This window comes from Marmota flaviventris, chromosome 7 (assembly GCF_047511675.1).
Source record: "Marmota flaviventris isolate mMarFla1 chromosome 7, mMarFla1.hap1, whole genome shotgun sequence".
Lineage (NCBI taxonomy): Eukaryota > Metazoa > Chordata > Mammalia > Rodentia > Sciuridae > Marmota > Marmota flaviventris.
In genome coordinates, this window is record NC_092504.1 from 86,963,154 (window position 1) to 86,984,291 (window position 21,138).

The following is a 21,138-nucleotide window of genomic DNA, read 5'->3' on the forward strand; positions in this document are numbered from 1 at the left end:
GCTCACATAGGAAGCAGAGAGAGAGAGAGAGAGAGAGACTACACTCTCCAGACACAAAATATATACCCCATAGCTGAGCCCCCACCTGCCTCCAGTTACCACTCAGTTAATCCCACCCAGGATTAATTAACTGATTAGGTTAAGGCTATCTCCCAATCATTTCTCCTCCAAACCTTCTTGCTTTGTCTCACATTTGAGCTTTTGGCGGATACCTCACATCCAAACAACAACACCCCAAAATATATATGTTGAAATCCTAATCCCAATATGATGATATTAGGAGATGGAACCTTTGGAAGGAGTGCAATTTGTGCCTTTAGAAGAAGAAACGCAAGAGAAGATTTTTCTCCCAATCATTCAAGGATAAAATGATAAATTAACAGTCAGCCATCAGAAGACAACCCTCTCCAGAACCAGACTTTGTTGGCACTCTGAACTTTAAGGGGCTGACATCCAGTCTCCAGGACTGTGTATAACTTCTGAGGTGTATAAGCCATCCAGTCTATGAAACTTCATTATAGCAGCTGAAACTAAGACACAAAGGATTGCAAATATTTTATGCTTCAGTGTCATCATCTATAAAACAAAAAGTCTGAATATTGGGATCATTAAGATCTATATAAAAGAGAAAAATTCTGAATCTATACAAAACAGAAACATGTTTATCAGTGAATTTCAAAGGAAACTATATGCAATGGCAAAACCCACATGAACAAAATGATGCTAATTCAGATAGCCCAGACTATGAACCATTCAATGTCCTCACATGACATCATGTCACACTTTTAAACAAACACTTCCAGAAATCATCAGTTTTTCCTGGGACTCATCAGGATCACCAGAACAGGCAAACACACCCAAAACCCTTTTTTGACTCTCTTCTCTACAAATCTCTCTCTCTCTCTCTCTCTCTCTCTCTCTCTCTCTCTCTCTCACACACACACACACACACACACACACACACACACACACACACACACACCTTGCCTTCCTTCCTTTAGACAAATAAAAAGAAGTTACATCTCCTGGTCTCATTTTCCAACACTGGATAGAAATACACTATAAATACCTAATCTTGCCCACTGATCTACTCTAAAGAATTAGAAGATTCTAGAGTAGAGAATTCCAAGAATATCTCATACTTCCCAAACCACTGCATTTTATGATTTTTTTTGAGAATACAAGTTTTCTGCCACACAATTTTCTCCAATCTGTTCCAGCCTTCACTTTACTTCTTATAAATAGTTGTGGGTCACAAATGTTGTTTCTGTTTGCTCAGATTAATTCGAATACTGCGTGTGTGTGTGTGTGTGTGTGTGTGTTTTGTAATGCTGCTAGTGGAGGATAGGATGTCTTCTGTCAAATATGCTTGCATATGTATACATAATGCTTTATTTTATATATTTACTAAGTGTGAGATGAAGTGATTTGACTTGTACTATATCTGTATTTTTTTAAAAAAGCTATACTATGAATGATAGAAAACTGTTGACATTTTAATACAGGGAGTTAAATTAGAATTAGAATTAAATAGAGCACACTGCCTTATTTATCACAATATCCCCAAGTATAAATCCTGATGAAAGAAATTATTTTTATGTACTGATTATTTAGGAAATTACATAATTGAGATAAAATTGGTGTTATATTTTTAAATGTTATTTTTACTGTCATCCCTGAAGTGCTTTGAAGTGGGTTCATATTATAAACCCATTTTTCTGGTGAGAGAATTGATGTACAAAGATTCTTGGATAACTCAGCAAGGATCACACATCTGAGGACTAAATTAAATTACTGAAAATAACTTTCAAAGAATAAAAGGTTATATAAACATAATAGCATTAACAGATTATAGAGAACAAAAGATAGGAGCATAAACAAAATATTACCTCATCCACCCTGATGTTTTCATTTTAAAAAATCAAAAAACTTTTCAAAGAAGCATACTGCTAAAGTTTATAGTAATAAAAAATTGCATATGTAAATATAAATTAAACTTCTTCTAAAGAAATATATAAGGATAAAGAAAGTAAAAGTTTTACAGGATAGACTACCATTTCAAAGAATTTCTTAAATCTTACTGAACCATCAAACCCTTAAAAGAAAAATGAACTTTAAAATGTCTTCTAGGGTTTCTGCTATCCCAGGTAGGTAGGTATTGATCATAAAGGGCACCTTTTGAATTGTCTAATGCAAGGAGTACCCAGGATTGTGGCTTTCTTGAAAAATGTTATTACACATATTAAATTTTTTTGAACAGTCTTAGAAGAGCTTTCCTTTGGTATTCTGACTCCCATATGATTCTTGTCCTGGAGAATTGCATGTCTGCATGGTACTCACAGGACACCGTCAAATGGGTATCATAATTAGGTACAAATATGTTACCATTATAAATGTAGAGGTAGTGATAGAGATAGACATGTTGCAAATTCAGATTACAAATCAAGTAGACAAAGCAAGAGCCTGCCAAAGCAGGTACCCCACCCTCCCCACTGGCCCTTCCCTTTTGTTAACACATGTTCAACTCTTTTATATCACAGGAGACAAAGAATTCCCTTTAAATATTTTTTCCCTTTCTGCTGTTGTTCTTTTAATATCTTCATTTGTTTTTGTTTTTTTAAAGCTTGGTTTACTACTATACATCTAGTTTTTCACTTATTACTCCCTCTTTAGTCTCCATAAACTTGAGTGCCTGTACACCACAAGCTAATGACCCTGCTTCTTCCCTTAATTCAATAACCAACCGTTCTTTTGACTTTTGGTTCAATTGCTTATTCTTGGTTGTCCTCTGTCTTCTTGAAACTCACTTGTCCTTGCTTGCATGAGTCCACTTAATTTTCCTTCCACTTTCTCCTGTTCATGAGTCTCCCTGGTTGACTCTATTTACCTGATCTGTATCCACAACATGAATATAATCCCGAACAGGGGGTCACAATCTTGACTGTGAATCTAATTACCCTGGAAGGTTTATTAAAACAAACACATAAACAGTTTTCCAGGCCCCAGTTTCAAAGCCACCCAGTTCAGTGGGACTGGAATGAAGCCTGATAATTTATATTTCTAACAAGTTCCCAGATAATATGGAAGCTGCTGGTTTAAGAACCACATTGAAAACTACTGACCTAAGGTTTACTCCTTTTCCCTTTTATGGACTCTTATTCAGAAACTTCTTCTATTGTGATGATTTTAACTATCACCTGTCATAAGTCACTGTTAAACTGATATATCCAATCCTGAACCCTCCACTAAATTTTATTTTCACATCTGTAACTTCTATTTTTATTTATTTATTTATTTGTTTGTTTGTTTGTTATTTTGATACTGGGGATTGAACCCAGGGCCACTTAATCACTAAGCCACATCCACAGCACTATTTACTTACTTATTTGAGACAGGATCTTGCTGAGTTGCTTAGAGCCTTGCTAAATTGCTGAGGTTGGCTTTGAACTCATGATCCTTCTGCCTCAGCCTCCTGAGCCCCTGGGATTACAGGTATGCACCACCATGCCCAGTTCTAACCTCTATGTTCACTTGCTCTCCTTCCAGAATTTAATATGTATAACCTCGTTCATCATCTTGTTTCCCAGGCACCATTTCCTCCCTCGGATTGTCTCTTTCTTGTCCCTTGAGTATACCCATCATTTCCCTCATCATCTAGGCTTCATGAGAAGATATCATTTTTCTTGCCATTTGCCATCAACCTTGGTGTCTCTTGACCGCCCTTCCTTGCATTGTTACTAGGCCAAGTCGCTGCAGGTATGCTTTACCTCACACCTGGACTCTGATAATCACTCTTTATCCTTCTGCCCAAACACACTCTTTACACAAATACTACTGTCAAATTAATCTCCCTCCAATACCCTTTATAAACTTTGATAGTTTTCTGTTGTGTGTGGCAGAGTTTTTCAATTGATAGGGGTCATGAATAGATTACAGGTGTGCCAGTATGTCCATTTCCTAAGCCATCTGGCCTGGCTTGGGACAGCTGAGCCCTAAGCAGTCAGAAGCAGCTAAAAGACCACTTCCTGTTTTCCCATCACCACTGCACATGGGACAGAAGTGGCTTGTGCTGTGGCTGGTCTTCCTTGGTGACACTAAGCAGGCCTGGGTGGGACAGCTGAAGAGAGCACCAGCCTGGAGCTTCTGGTTTTGCAGAGGCAGAACATGTCACCCTGCACTTACCATCTAGTTCAGAAGCTGGAGGCTCCACTAAAGAGAGCTTTGACATCAAAGTGAATTGGTGAAAGCGCACAGCATTGTAGAAAGGGGGGGAGATCCTGGAAAAGGAATCATTAAAGAAGCTGACACAGTAAAATTTAAGAACAACAATAACAAACTGGATGGCTTGAGTAATTCAGGAGGCTGATAAAGATGAATGACAGACCACAGGGAGGGAGGGAACAGTGAAAGGGGATTGGAGAGTCAAGATCTATAAAGGCTGAATAATGCACTGGATGCAAGCACCAAATCTGCAGCCTGGGCTCAAAATCGGACTCTGTCTTTTTCAGCTATTTGACCCTGGGCAAACTGCTTGACATCTCTGTGCCTCAGTTTTCTCTTCTGTGTACTTAGCACATAGCGTTAGTGTAAGGATCAAATGAGTGGATTGTATGAGGAGCATATGGAATCATGACACTGCACTAAGTCTTCTCGATCCCTCTCCATTACCAACACTATAGAGCATGTGCAAAGACAGTCAGCCAACTCAGGAGTGCTGAGACATTGGAACACCTACTTTCTATTAAGAAGAAGAAGGAATGCGTTGTGGCACAGTAGCATCACAATCTATAAGCTTTGTGCTTTTTTATTTTAACAGTACATTCATATTATAGTAAAAAAAATCTCAATGAATAATACTATTCCTCTCATTTTATACAGGAAAGTTTACTCAAGAGACCAAAAAGCCTAGATCAGAAGATTTCCATGACAATTCTTTCAAATCACAATTAACTCTAAAATTATATCAAATTTAGATTACTTTCAACCACACAATTTTTTATTAGAGCTTGATGGTTAGACATAGTTGTTAGGTTCATCCTGACAAACCCATAAATGCATGGAAACGATTCCCTCCTTTTCCCTCCCCATTTCCTTCCTGGCCTCCTTCCCCTCCCCCCTTCTCCTTTGTCTACTCTGCTAGACTTCCTTTTGCTCATCTATTAATTTGTATTTGATTAGTTATTTATGTACTCTTATCCTTCCCTCTTCCTTTCCTTTATTTTATTCTAGCTTCTTTGTATAAGATAAAACATTCAACCTTTGAGTTTCTGAGTTTGGCTAATTTCACTTAGCATGAGTCTCCATTTTCATCCATTTAGTGGCAAATGCCATTCTTTTTCATGGCTGAGTAGAATATATCATATATGTCACACTTTCTTAATCCACTCATCTAATAAGAGGCAACTGTCAACCACACAATTTTTAAGACATGGCTTAAACAATAGGAGATATTACTTATTATCCTTAATAACAAGCTCAGCAGATGGAGCTTTGGGTCACTCCTCTGAAATTTAGATGGCTCCTTCTGTCTAATCATACCATGGCTTCCACACCTTCTGCAGCCCAAACTCACACAACAGTGTTCATGAAGGCAAGATGGGGTGGTGAGGCTTATCTCCTCTCTCTTTTCATCAAGTTAGACATTTTTTCCCAGAATCCCTCAGCACTCCTTCCCTTAAATCTCATTGTCCATAAATGGACAGTACAATCACCATTGGACCAGCCACTAGCAAAAGGAAATGGGATTATCACAACAGTTTAGACAGACCAGGACTACCTCTGGGGCTGGGCACACATTCTCTAATTGTATCGTGCTCAGATACCTGAACAAAGTTAGGAGGACTCGAGCAAGGAATAAGCTAGGCAAACAATATCCTTGGCTTGACAAAAAGTCGATTAGGGATATTTAAAAAGTGCCAGAATTTAAGGTAAGAACTAGAGATCAACTGTGAAACATCATCCTTATGCTTGATTTCCAACATCAGAATAAGTCCAGTCTAATAGGGATATCCATGACACTGAATAATCATACAAATTAATTTAATGTTTTCCAGAAATTAAATACTCTCTTAAAATTTTAAGTCATACATGCCACTCACATAATTATTTCACATTTGCTACTCATTGAGTTATTCATTAAAATGATGTTGTCCTAAATCTTTCAATACATCATGAAACATCAGAAAGAAAACAAAATTCCAAACTATTTGATATAATACATACAATGAAAAAAAGTAACTTTCCTCATAGTCACAAGACAATGTCTTGTTATTATGTAGGCTGATTTATCTCAATCTCTACAAGTCTGAGAAATCCCCAAGGTCAAGGCTTGTCCAGCAGGTAGCACTTGTTCCATAAACATATGTTGAATCAAAGAATAAATGAATGCAAGTCCTTTCAAATCATCTTTCTATTTGCCTTTTCTCCTTCTTTTTCCCACTTTATTTGCAGTGACTTTGTTTTATTTATCATTTATTTTTTCACCATTTCATTTGATCTCACTGATAGCACCTGGTTTCCGATCATATATTATTTTGTTTTATGTGGGATTGAGAGAGGTAAAAGGTATGATCAGGGAGATTTATAGATATAGATGCAATAATGAAGGTACAAAAATGAGCAAAGAACAACTGAATGTTCACTAGGGCCCTAACTACTATCACTCTGATTATTCAGTTTCTTCAGCCTTCAAAATTAATGTTTAATAGACATTTTCCTCTATAGCCAGGATAGAGAAAAAACCATGCAAGATTTCCAAAAGGGTTGCAGAGGTTATAGAATATTCTTTCAATAGAATGAAAAAATCTGATATTTTAGGAGTGTCCCTCTTTGCTAGCCCTTGAGCAAACTGTTTACAACTTTGCAGATAGAAGTTAACATGTGGAAAACTTGTAGAACACCATGAGTGATACAAAGAATCCCACAGAAATGCAAGCTGTGGAATGTGTCTGATTATTGCCCTCTGGATATTGACCAGTTTTGTCCCTATTTGTAAATTCATTTCAGCATTCCTAGTCTGAAAATACACGTATGGCACTTTGATTTCTCTTTTGATCTCACTATATATCTCACTGGCTCTCTGATTAATTAGTAAGTTAAATAAAGTTTTTAATGCATACTCATATGAGAGGCATGATTTTACCTTTTTAAAAAACAAATATTAATTTTGTGAAGTAAATAGGACTGGTTTAAATTAACAATTTTTTTAACAACAGAGCATTTAGAAATCTCTTTCCATCATTCAAATTCACTTCTCCACTCCCATTTTCAAACCAGCAGTGTTAAAAAGCATTCGTGGTGCTTGCCTGAACTTGCTGAGATGGCAAACAGTTGACTATTTCTTCAGTGAGATGTTCTTTCTTTAATTAGAAGATGAACCTGTTCAAATTCAAAACTCAAACAGACATTTATCGAGAAATTCAAGAAGAGGGTCATAATATTTAACATAGCACCAATCACATAGGTAAAAAAAATTTAAAAACAGAAAACAGTTCTCACGGTATCTGACCCTAACACACCGTTTAGGCTTATTTACTAAACAGAGTTGCCTTTTTTGCATATAATTGTCATAAATTACTAGCCATAAAATTTCTTAATTGGATTAAATGTGTCAAAAAACAGGCCATCTATCAAGATAAAGACAAACTGTCACTATTTGATTGAAGAGGGAAATGCCCTTTTTAAGCTTAAACAAGACATGACTTTCTCCTTTAAGAAGACTCAAATATTTGCTTCGGTTTTTGTTTTAAGCCAAGAAGCAGTTCTTACACTTTAACACAGTGGAAAATGTCTCTCCTATCATTCTTCTCTTCTAAACCTCCCCTACAGTGGCTATTGAATTTAAAACATAAATGTACCTCTGTGACAATCATGTCACCTCTCTGTTTTTTTCTCATGCGACAGAAAGTGCACATCTTCTCAGATTGATGTTTCCATCTCAGCTGACTGATCTGGCAGGAGGAGCAGCTATAATTTCCCAACAGGTTGACATAGCAAAGCCTGGGCTGGGCAGACAGCACAGGACCTTTCATCGGGTGTAATCTACAACACATGCGTATTACAGAGTGCCAGGTGTGGATCCGTGGGTGTCACAATGAGTCACAAGAAAAGGTATTTCACCCATTTTGGGTGCTTGATATCATAAAAAACATGGGTATGAACCACAGTTTTACCTTTTTGGTGGAAAATTATAAAGGCCAACCCACAGTTGGAAATAAATGTGTTGTTCTCACCAAGGAAGCCATCAAAAACAAAAACATTAATTTATTTCAGGAAATATGTCCCAACCAACTGGCTGAAAAAGTACTATTAAAAAAACGAAAAAGAAAAAGAAAACCTCAAGAATGCATAGCACAGTAGTGTGTCTGACCCTAACACGTTGGCACAGTGAGACACAGCCTGACACAGCTAGGAATGTATATGATTCCATGAAAATTGTACTTGCCTGAGATTTTTCTTAAACATATTTTCTTTAGAACAAATCAAATTTCCAAGTAAGAATATTAATACCTGGAAGAGAAATATGATAATTTTTTCCTTCAAATTTAGATCAGTTCCTTTACTTCTCCCCTTCATATGCATGTCACAAGATGCGTGAAGTTTAAAAAGATCTAATGATTATTTCCTTCATGGAACCAATCTTATCAAGAAAATGAATGTTCTGGTTCTTTGTGTCCTCATGCATCAGTCTAGATTCTTAAATTTTCTTACCATCATCATCTTTCTCCAGGAAAATTCATTCTGCACTTATGTATGTTCTATCACCTGTCCCTATTTCAAATCTCCAACATCATTCTCTTTTCCATCTCTTATGTAGGCCTGCATTAACTCGTCATCTCCATGACCTTCCCTCACCAAACTTGCCTGTACCTCATCCTCTGTCTCTAGGACATACCTGTCCAAACTCTACTAGCTGTTACTATTAAAAAAAATAAAAATAAAAAATAAAAAAAAACTGTGTCTTCTAGCTTTTCAAGGCTCATTTCAAAGTTTTCTCAGTCCATGCCATCTTTTCTAAATTAGTAACAAACTTGTTACAGAATAATTATTTAAATTATCTTCATTGCTCCATATTGTTATTAATTTTCAATGAAAATATAGCCTTCATCTAAAGACACATCTAGATTTTAAATTATGAAGGTCTCAACAAAATCAGGTATTGCAATACCATCTTGAGCAGGCTCACTTCAGATTGCTATGTCAGGAGACAATAAATAAGTCTCTCTTCTTTAACCAAAATTATTATTGGTTTTCTTTACTGTAGCCTTGCTTCACCTAAACTGATAGATGTTCTTTGAATTTGGTCAGTAGATTCCTGCAACTAAATGCAAAAATAGTCATCTTGGAGATATCAAAAGATTCAACGTGATGTCTTTGGAGAAGTTGAAGTCTGAATTCAGTGGTGTCACTACCTTATTCTATGCATCCCACCCTAGCCCCAAACCCACCTAAAGAGCAATCCTAAAAGCCAGGATTTTTACCATCTTCTACAGAAGAGGAAGATATACATGACAATGTGATTTAATCAAGGTAACCTAACCAGGTTACTTTGGCTCCAAAACTATGACAATTTTATTCTCTGTTCCTGCCAAAATCAGAAGTGTCTGAAGTCCTTGTGTAAAGACACAATTCTATTGCCTACAGATCCTTAATGAAACATTGTATTTTTACATGATGATTATCAAAAGCAGGCACTTTACTATTATAGTGATGTTTCACCTACCTTCCATTTAATGGATAATTAGTAGTTTCAGGACATGTAGACATGAAAGGGAGAAAATGAGATTTTAGTACCAGCTGAGGGAATCTCTATCCTGTCCAACCAGGAGCAAGATCAGGACCGCTGGCACCTTGCGGTAACACACTCAATTTATTTCCCTTCAACATTTGTGTACTTTTAGAAATTCTAAGACTCACTGAAATTTTAAAGAGCCCACATGAAGGTTCTAGTAGTCAGACATTTTATCTTCTTTTCACACAAACCAAAACATTAGACTTTTCCTTTCCTCTCTACTCATCAGAAATATATGTCAAATGTCCCATCTCCACCTAAAACCTTGCTCTTTGTTAAGCATTATATTCTGATAATGCATGAGACTGCCTCTCACTAATAATGTACTTAAGTTTAACTATAGTTTTTTATAAACAATGCCTAAAATTCAATAAGTACAGAAAAATTTCAAACACTGTTGTGGAGATATTTTAGTTATTTGGTCACCCCAGGCCTTTCCTTTCTCTTCATGTACCCTTCCAAATGCGGTAGTAATGCTTCAACAAAGATGAAACATTAATGATGGGTTATTGTTTTTATATTCATGTTTATTAGTACATTAAAGATTTCTAATTTTTTTAACTTTGTATTGTTGACAAATTCAACTCAGAATAAGAAAAAGTAAAATCTTTGTATTTAATTCTGATTAGTGTGAAATAAACATGCAGGACTGAGGACGGTGTTGAGACAGTGTTAAGAATGAACTTTTACTGAGCGCCTGTTTTGTGACAGCCTTCACACACAGAAGACAGGCATTATCCCCCGTTCTCTTCACATAAAAACAGAAGTAAGTTTGATCCCTCCATTTTTTTGATAAATGAGAATTCAAATTCAAATAATAAATGGTGAAGCTAGGATTAAATTTAGATATACTTGATTCCAAAGTTAGTACTTTTTGACAAACCTTAGGGGGGAGGAAAAAACGGGTCATGTAGGTTTTTTAAACTCATTAAAAAAAAAAAAAAGTTGTCACATTCAGATAACTACCTAAGAATCTGCAAGTAGACCTTTTATTCCCCTCTTTTTTTAAAGTTCAGATAAAAAAAGTAGGTAGCAGCCCAGAAACAAAGATTCTAGAAGGAAATGTGGTTTCAAAATAAACCAAGAGAGGGAAAAATGGAACAGCATTCAGATAAATTACTCAAGTTCCCCAGGAGTTCTCAGATGAACTGGAATTTCAAAAAGACCTATGTGAAAGCAGGAAGGAAGGCAGGACAGACAAGATGAAGGGGGCAGGGAGGAGCTTACATCTCTGGCAGAGCATGTGGAGGTCTCAGACCTGGACACACTGAGGCTTGGAAGGAATTCCAGTCATCAACAGGATTTGTAAAACTCTGATGAAAGGGAACCCTGTGTAGGAAAGGTATTTAATATTTACAGAAAACAGACACAGAAGACTTATCAGTCCTCATTTGCCTCTGTCATCTTCACCAAGGGAGATAATGGTGAAGCATTCCCAGGTAACAGGATGTGGTTTTGTAACCCATAATTCTTAGTCTTTCTCCTCCTCCTCCTCTTCCTCCTCCTCCTCCTCCTCCTCCTCTTCCTCCTCCTCCTCCTCCTCCTCTTTCTCCTCCTCCTTCTTATTTATTTTTTATTTAGAGACAGGATCTTGCTAAGTTGCTTAAGTCCTTGCTGAATTGCTGAGGCCGTCTTTGGGCCCAAGATCCTCCTGCTGGATCCTCCTCAGCGCTGGGATTACAGGCCTGTGCCACCGTGCCTGGCCTTAGTCTTTCTTTTTATTTCAACTCTTGACATTATCCTGTTCCTAATAGAACTTCAGTACTCACATGGGTGTTATAATCACTATAAACTTTCGTGTCCCATTATTTTCCTCATTGATTACCTCCACAGATATTTAACTTCGGTGAACTCATTCTGTGGCCAACCTGATACCCTTCTATCTACAGAGTTAACATCGTCAAGAGTCATCTGTACGTTAGGCCCTTCCTTGTCCAAGCCCCACTCTTGTCAGAAATGATCTCCAGTGGTTCATGTGTCCCTGTCTTCATATTTCCCGGTCTCCATATTCCTGCTTCATCCCCAGAAACACCAGCTCTGATAGCGCATTGTGACCATGAAGTTCCGTCTTCCAGTTCCCTATACGCCACAACTCCTGCACTTTGAGCTTATCAGAACCAAAAATCTCCTAACTACATTTAATGTGTGGCCTCCCTCTCCTAATTTCGTTCCATCCCCCACCAAGACTCCATAAGGTCTCACCTCAACAGCTCTCACCTATCTCAAAAAATTCTAAGCTTAGATCCCTTTAACTGTATACCTTCTCCATTTCTATCATTAAATCATTGAACCCAAGTTAAAAATAAAAATAAAAATAGCCTTTAGATGGATACCACCACAATTTCAGTTTTCAATATTTTATGGCAGTCCTTTTTTATGTCTCCCTCTCCTTCTTCTAGTTTTTCAAAATTGTATGACTCTCCTTAAATACCCTTTCCTACCTGCATTATCTTTGTATCCAGAAGATGACACAGCACCCACTCCACTTCAAAAATGAAGAAGCTTCTTCTGTGAGTCATAAACTCCCTCCACCTGATGTCCCTCTTCCTGCAGAGTTCACTTCTTGAGCAGTCAGCACACACTGTGTTCTTTTTACTGTCCAAGGATTCCTTCCTGTAAGACCTACCTCTGCTACAACAAAGAACCTCAGCAGTGATCTCCAGTGATTCATATTTCCCTGTCTCCACATCCTTTCACAATGTTTGGGGGTTGACCATGTGACATGCTGTGACCAATGGGACAACGGCAAAGGTGATGCAAACTGAGTTTTGGCTAGAGCTCATGCCCTGATGTTTGGGAACCCTAAAATATTACCGTGTGAATCCTCTGAGGCTAGCCAGCAGGATGGTGAAAGACACATAGCCTGATTTCTGCTCCAGATAATATCCAGTAAACTGCCGGCCCTAGGAAGCCATTCCACATCATTCAACTAAGGTGATCCACCAGCTGACCTCAAAGATCAGCCAAGATGAAAAGAACTGTCTAATCAATATCGGAATTTGTGAAGAATGACAAATATGTGTTGCTTCTTTAAAAAGAAAAATTTGTTGCAGTTGTTGTAGATAGATAGAATGCCTTTATTTTATTTATTTCTTTTTATGGGGTGCTAAGAATTGAACCCCGTGCATCACACATGGGAGGCAAGCCTTCTGCCAAGGAACTACAGCCCCAGCCCTAACTGTGTTGCTTTAAGCTACAAAATTTTGGAGTGGTTCAATATTCAGCAAAAAGCTAATTGATACTTGTTCCATCTGACGTATCTTCTGATTTCTGTATATTCCACTGGCTCCCTTTAATCAGCTTATAAACAAACTCAAGTGTTTCCAATCTTAAACCACCATTTTCACTGTCACATAGAAGCTTCTTCATAACCAAACTTTTTCAAAGAGCTGTCAATTCTCCTTACTTTTCAAAACTTAACATCAAAATATGATTATTGCAGCCATCACCCCCAAAGAAAAAGCTCTTAAAACTAACAATAAACTCACTCGATAAAGCATTAAAGCCACATGCTGTATCCAGCCAGATGCTTATCTGACTTGACTTTTCATTTTCACATTTGTAACATTAGCAATATTTGATCACTACTTTATAATAAATCTTACCTCCCCCTTGTCCTCCTGAAATTATTACTACTCCTATTTTGGGACTCAATGAAAGTACCATTATTCATTCAGGTTTTTAAATCAATGGACTTCTTTTTCTTGATTATCAGAATACATGTGTCCTTCTCTTTGTCATATGCTTTATTATACCTCTTTATTTCCTTGCAAGCCTTACATTATATTTTCTGATTCTTAAAGAACAGCATCTATCATGTAAAAAGGAATCCAATTAATGCTAGATTCGCTCCCATTCACAATCGCTACAAAAAAAATAAAATTCATAGGAATAAATTTAACCAAGGAAATGAAAGATTTATACAATGAAAAGCATAAACACTGATACACACACACACACACACACACACACACACACATACACAATGGAAAGAATATTCATGAATTGGAAGAATTAATGCCATTAAATGCCCATATTTACTTAAAGTGATCTACAGATTTAATAAAATTCCTATCAAAATACCAGTGATATTCTTCAAAGGAATAGAAAAAAGCAATCTTAACTGTTATGGTTTAGATATGAGGTGTCCCCAAAAGCTCATTGTGTGACAATGAAAGAAAGTTTAGAGGTGAAACAATTGGTTATGAGAGCCATAACCCAGTCAGTGCACTAATCCCCTGCTGTGGATTAACTGGACAGTAACTGTAGGCGGGTAGAGTATGACTGAAAGAAATAGGTTACTGGGGGCATGCCTTTGGGGCTTATACTTTGTCCCTGGTGTGCAGAACTCTCTATGCTTCCTTGTTGCCATGTCCTGAGCTGCTTTCCTCCCCCACACTCTTCCACCATAATATTCTGCCTCCCCTCCAGCTCAGAGCTGCGGCGTTGACTGTCTAAGGACCAATACTTCTAAAACCACGAGTCAAATGAACATTTCTTCCTCTAATAATTCTTGTCCGATCTTTTGGTCACAGCAATGAAAAAGCTGACTAAAACAATTCATATGGAACTACAAAAGATCAAAAATAGCCAAAGGAATCCTGAGTAAAAGAACAAAGCAGGAGGTATTACAATGCTTGAGCTCAAAATATTCTCCAAAGCTATGGTAACCAGAACAGCACAGTACTGGCCTAAAAAAAATCAACATTCAGACTAATGAAACTGAATAGAGAACCTAGAAACTAATCCATGTATTTATGGTCAATACTGTATGTTGATGAAACATACATATATTATAGAGTATAAGTTCTTAGCATAAATTGTATAATTCCAAAAGGGAACTCGACCCCTATATGTCCCTATATACAAAAATCAGCTTAACATGGACCAAAGCCCTAAATATAAGACCTGAAACTAAATATAGAGGAAACACTATCTAAAAACATATATAGGAAATATAGAGGAAACGCTTCAAGACATTGGTGTATACAAAGAATGGCCAAGACTAAAAAAAAAAAAAAAAACCAGAACACAAGAAAAAAAAACAGACAAATGAGACCATATTGAACTAAGAAGTTTCTGTGCAGCAGAGAAAGCAATTCGCAGAGTTAAAAGACAACCAACAGAATGGAAGAAAATCTTTGCAAACTATTGGTCTAACAAACATATAAGCAACTTAATAGCGAAAACAAAAAAAATTATCCAATTAAAAATGGGTAGATGATCTGAATAGATGTTTCTTAAAAGAGGACATACAAATGACTCATAATGATGTAGAAAAATAGTGTCACTAATCATCAAGAAAGTACAAGACAAAAAGTAACAAATGCTACTGAGGATGCAGAGAAGGGGGTATTCATACAGTATGGGTGAGAATATAAACTAGAACAGCCATTACAGAGAACATTCAGAGTTTCCTCAAAAATCTGAATAACTAGATTTCATTTTTTATGGCTAAATAAAAAATGTTCTGTGGCAACATGAATGGAGCTAGAGGATATCATGTTAAGTAAAATAAGCCACATGAAGTAAGATGAATACCACGTGTTTGCACTTATTTGAGAAAGGTAAAAAAGTCATCTCACAAAGGAGAATAGAATAGTGGTACCTAACAACTAGGAAGTGTAGGGGGGAAAGTAGGGGAGAGATGTTAGGTAATAGGTACCAAAATATAGTTAGATTGAAGCAATTAGTTCTTGTTATTCAAAGCACAGGAGAGAAACTATAGTCTATAGTAACTTATGATATCTTTCAAAATAGCCAGAAGAGTCCAAAGATTCCCAACCCACAGAAATGATAAATGTATGAGGAGACGTAAATGCTAATCACCCTGATTTGAAAATTATGTATTGTATGCATGCACAGAATGATCTGACTATAACATTCCTGATAAATGGGCATAAATATGTAGATTAAAATTTTGAAATGTTGGATTTATGTTTCATTTGTTTAATAATCAAAATTCAAAATCTCCTCAAGAAAGTGAGGGAAATAACATTTAACAGAGATGAATGTAATGGCCTGAGTATAATTCAAAAACATCAATCGACAAGCATATTCTACTGTACTTTTATTTTAGAGGGAGTTTATATTTAAAAGGACTAGGAAGGTTATTTGTCTTTCAGCTCAACTTTATCCAAAAATATGATAATAGAGGTTTTTTTTAAGGCATGAAAACATAGGCTCACATAGTAAAAGCAAAACCCACCCCTACACACCCCACGCACCCACACACACACCCCACACATCCTCAGAGAGGCTAGAGCACTTGGTAAAATCCTATCAGCTCCCTTTGTGGAAGCCACCGTTTCAGAGGTGGGCCAGCACCATGGGTATGCACACCGTATGGTGCAGGGGAGAATGAAACCAACTGAGGATATTTATCCTGGTAAAGAGAAGACAGGCCACAGAGAATGGCAGTTTTTAAGTACTGATCCATGGAGGTCCCTGGACCCCGTGAACAGAATTAGGATCCGTTAGAGGATTCTGAATGGGACATTTTCATCAATGAAAAGAAAAAGTCTTTACCAATTTAAAACAGTTCAAGAATCAAACGGGCTGCCCCACAATGAAGGCAGATACGTGTCCAGTGGAGGCTAAATAACCATCTGTCAGCTTCTCTGTGCCCTCCCAGGGACAGTTTTTCATATTTGGAGGATTTCTCTGGCTTACAATTCTGTAGTTTGGTTGTGTCATGCAGTAGCTTATTGACAGGAGGTTTTTGTTGTTGGTATTGCTGTTTTTGTTCATTTTCTATTCCTCTGACTTATTTTACCTCCCGTAGAGCAGCACTAAATCTATTTGTATAGCACTTACTCGGGCTCCACCGCAATATCTCTTTGGAACACTATCCTCTGAAATGTTTTGAAGTTGTGCCAGCCGAGGCTGTAGTCATCACTGTCACTTCCTTTTAGTGCTTTCATTCTATCTCTGCCCTTGGAACAGTCCCAGCAGAGGCAAAGGCGACTTCTTTTACAAACAAAATCAACATCATGCCCTCTCTTGATCCAACCCAACAAAACTGCCTCCAGAGCTACTGTTCCCAGTGTTCATGTGCTTGTCAGAAACAATTCCCTTCCAGTGACTCTGGAAAGCCCTAGTTGTACCATAACTTCATTAGACCAATGGTTGTGCTCTCTGAACCATAATCCCCATTTTCTACCCTATTGGACAGAGGAGGTGGGAGGCATTAAAAAAAAAAAAAAAAAAACTACAGTTTAGATCCAGGTGGAATCAAAGTTAAATAATCGTTTCCATGACTCCTCTCTTCAGGGAGAAACGGGTCCTAATAAAGAAATTGGGGTGAGGGTGAATGCATGCCTGAAACTAAAAATAAACGAGAAACCAAATGGATTGATTTTAGTTTCCAATTCCCTGGGGAAAGGCTAACCCTCCATGAAATGAGAAGGTCCTCCATCATCCTTGTAGAAGTGTGAAAGGAGTCTCTCTCTGTGTGTGTGTGTGTGTGTGACTGTAGCATGATAGACTGGATGGCACATGAAAGATTCCATATGAATTGTAAGGATATCTTTTGATCTCCGTCTAGGTTTCCTTCTGACCTTTTAAGAAACCTTAGACAAACTAGTTCTTGAGGTTCTTCTCTAAGTGTCCCTAATATTATTTCAGGTCTCCTGCCAAGTGTGCTAAGTGTTTCAAGGCTTCTCAAATGTCAGAAGTTGTACCAGAGTAGCATGGTGCTATCATAGAACATGAGGTTAAAGTCAGACAGTGCTTCTACATTTCAGGTTGAAATACATAGGTTGGAATAACCTCAAGGGTAGAAATCATATCTACTCATATTTAAATAATTCAGAGCCTAGACACCAAATGGATTCTTGATATTGTCTTCAAGAATGTAGTTTATTCAACGCAAAATGATTTAAAAAATCTCCACCAGGAAAAGAACAGTGGATTTCAAATTCCTACAGATGAACTTCATAGATTCTAAGAATTCTTGAGAGTTCTGCTCTTAAAATCTACACTGGCAGCAGTAAGGCTATTGGTGATTCAGAGGAGAAATACAAATTATCAACTATGCCAGAAATAATATTTAAATCATATGCAATCATTAAAATGGTCTTCAGATTGTGTAAAGTCTGGGCTGTGCTTTTTAAGAACTGTGAGAGTCTGAATATTAGAAAGCTATTTGGGGTTATCGCTAAGGATAAGGTACAAGCCTTCTTTCTACAAATCACTCACAAGCAAGCAATTGGTGCAGAACTTGTTGGAATTGTTGTTTAGAGACAATTAAGCAAAGAAGTACATTAGTAGCAGCTCCCTTCAAGCTGAAAGTCATCCTCTTCCTGTTGCTGCTGCTGGGTCCAAGGAAATTGGAAAAGATTTAAACAAGGATCTAAGGCTCATTTCAGATTCGATATGATGATAAGAAATGACTAGTGGGTCAGGAGACACTCTACTATGATACATAATCACACCTTGATGTACCTCTTAGCTTTCAGAGCATAACTCACTTCTGAGATGATATTCCAGAAAGCACCATTATTCCATTCATTCTTGTAGTCAGTGGAGGCCAGATCTACCCCTATTAGTTTGTTTGATCAGTCATTCTTTGTTGTATGCAATGTTTTATTGAGAGTTGGTGTTTTAGTCAGCCTTTTTGCTTCTGTGACTAAAAGATCTGACCAGAATAATTATAAAGGAGGAAAAGTTTATTTGAGGGCTCACACTTTCAGAAGGTCTTAGTCCATAGAAGGCTGGCCACATACATTCCTTGGGCTTGAGGTGAGGCAGAACATGATATCAAAAGAGTGTGGCAGAGGAAACCAGCTCACAGGGTGATCAGGAAGAAGAGAGAGAAGAGACTTCACTCTCCAGATACAAAATTATACTTCAAAGACATGTCCCAATCCCACCTCCTCCAGCCACACCTCACACACCCAGTTACCACCTCAGTTAATCCCATCAGGAATTAAATCACTGATTAGGTTAAGGCTAGAACCTAGTCATTTCTCCTCCAAAGCTTCTTGCATTGTCTCACATGTGAGCTTTCGGGGGACACCACACCTAAACCATAACAGCTGGTTAGAAGTAAGGCTTTGTTCTCAGGACTGATACTAGAGTCGTGTCTCAGAATTAAAAAAAAAAAAAAAAAAAAAAAAAGAGTTTCTGACCTAAGAAGCTACCACTTGATCAAACAAGAGAAGTAATCACAAATAAGCCAATTAATTATTTAATTACAGGCAGATGAGTTCTATAAAGGTAAAATCAGTTCTAAAACCCAAAGTCCTGACCTAGTTTTAGGGATCCATAAAGGCTTTTCTGATGACATAATGTTGTGCCTGAGATGTGAAGTATGGTAGGAATTTGGAATTTATTTCTCCTGTTGGCCTGAGATGAAACAAAGGGTAACTAGTTTCCATTACTTTCTCTAAGATTTGTGTGTCCACTTTAGTGAAAAGTGTCCCAGAATTCCCTTTAATTCTTCCTTCTATGATTCCAACTGGGAATCCCCTCCCCCATGCCTTTTTTTCTCTTCTTTCCATAATGATATAAAGACAGAAGGACAAAGCAAGGAAAGCAGAGAGACAATTACTTCAATTATCTTTTCTTTACATAAGTCCGTCTTAATGTGGGTAAACATAAAACATGAGAGTTTTAGCTGGCAGGACAGAATAGCCATTCAAAGGCTGATCAGTTCCTCAGGGAGCAGCTGGGTGGTGTGACATGATCTTTAAGCTGAGACACAGACAGGCCTGGGCTTATCCGTGCCCTGGGGATGGGCTTCCAGCACAGAAGAACATGAGAAGATAGTTCCAGGTTTCACATGAGACAATCTCTGGGGACAACTAGAAATAACCAAGTGATGTTGGGGGAGGGGCTTAAGGCCCTTGTACCGCAAGCAAGGACAGCCGCAGTAAACTTGGGGATATTGGCATAAAGGGACCCATGTATACCCCACAGGCAAATGAACAAGAGTTCAGGCTCAGGAATCATGTTGCTTGGACTAGGGTCTTTCCTACCCTGGTGATTGGGCAAGTTCGTTAATGTCTCCAAACCTGAGTTTGCTCATCTCTAAAATGGGGATAATAGTAATAGTGAGTCACAGGACTGTTGCAGGGATTACTGAAAAGATGCATACTGAAGTCTGAAGTACTAACAACCATTTGGATATTATTTATTAGTACAATCAGCATTCTTTATTATTAGCAGTTGAACCAGGATTTGCTGGATTTCTTGAATAAAAAGACAAAAAGAATAAAACCTCCAAGTTTGGCACACTGCTACTACCCCACCTTATTATTTTGACAAAAACACCAGAGTTTGGACCTAAACTGCATATGTTATGATGTCACTTTCATGTTCAGAACTCATCAAGGTTCCTTATCATTTCCTTTTCTGCATAGCAAAAAAAGGCCTTTTTAAATGCTTGTTTTGATTTTCCTTTTATCACTCCCTTTTATTCAATCTATTTTCCCAAATGAACTCATAATCTCTATTTTTCTATGCTTGAAAATATGCCATTACTCCCACCTGCAAAGCCTCTTTATACTCTATTTCGGCCAAACACTACAACCCAATTTGGCAAAATTTTACTTCTCTCCAACGGTTTGTTCAACCACCACACCCTCTACATAGTGATCTCTTGACATTTCTGCCAATTACCAGCCCCTTTGCGTTTTGAAACTACTAGAACCTTGTTCATCCGTGTTAGACCTCTGTGCATATGTGTCTGCCCCACTAGACCGTGAGAGATTGTGGAATACAGAGGACTTCACATTAGTGTCTAATGCATACTCTCTAAAACAGGTACTCTGGTTCTTATGTTGTGATCCTTTGCTGTCATTTCATTTAAAATTGCCAGGCAAGACCTATGACCACAGCTCTCTTCAAGACTATGAAATCATTTTGTTTGAACTACTTCTGAGCTCAAAGAATATCATTTTTCTCATTCAATAATTCTGGGGCTTTCCCCTCATTTTAAGGAGTTATGGATTCTGACAATTCTCAAAACCAGGGCAGGCAAAGGAAAATAGAGGTCTCATTTTGAGTAATTAGATCCTACTACAGAGTTTGTGCTTTGTAAATCTGCAAAGAATTACACAGAGGGGTGTTATATATCTGTCACCATTTAACAGCATCAGGTAAGAATCTTGGGCAAGTGCGGGGCTAACACCAGAGTATCCGAAGAAATGCATCTAGGAGTCTAAAACCAAACAGACCCCTAGCCTGCCTTGTACTGAATGCCAATTACAAGGATTTCTAAAAGAAGTGAAACTTGGTAGGTGTGATAGTGCATGCCTGTAATCCCAGTGGCTGGGGAGGCTGAGGCAGGAGGATCACAAGTTCAATGTCAGCCTCAGCAACTTATCAAGGCTCTAAGCAATTTG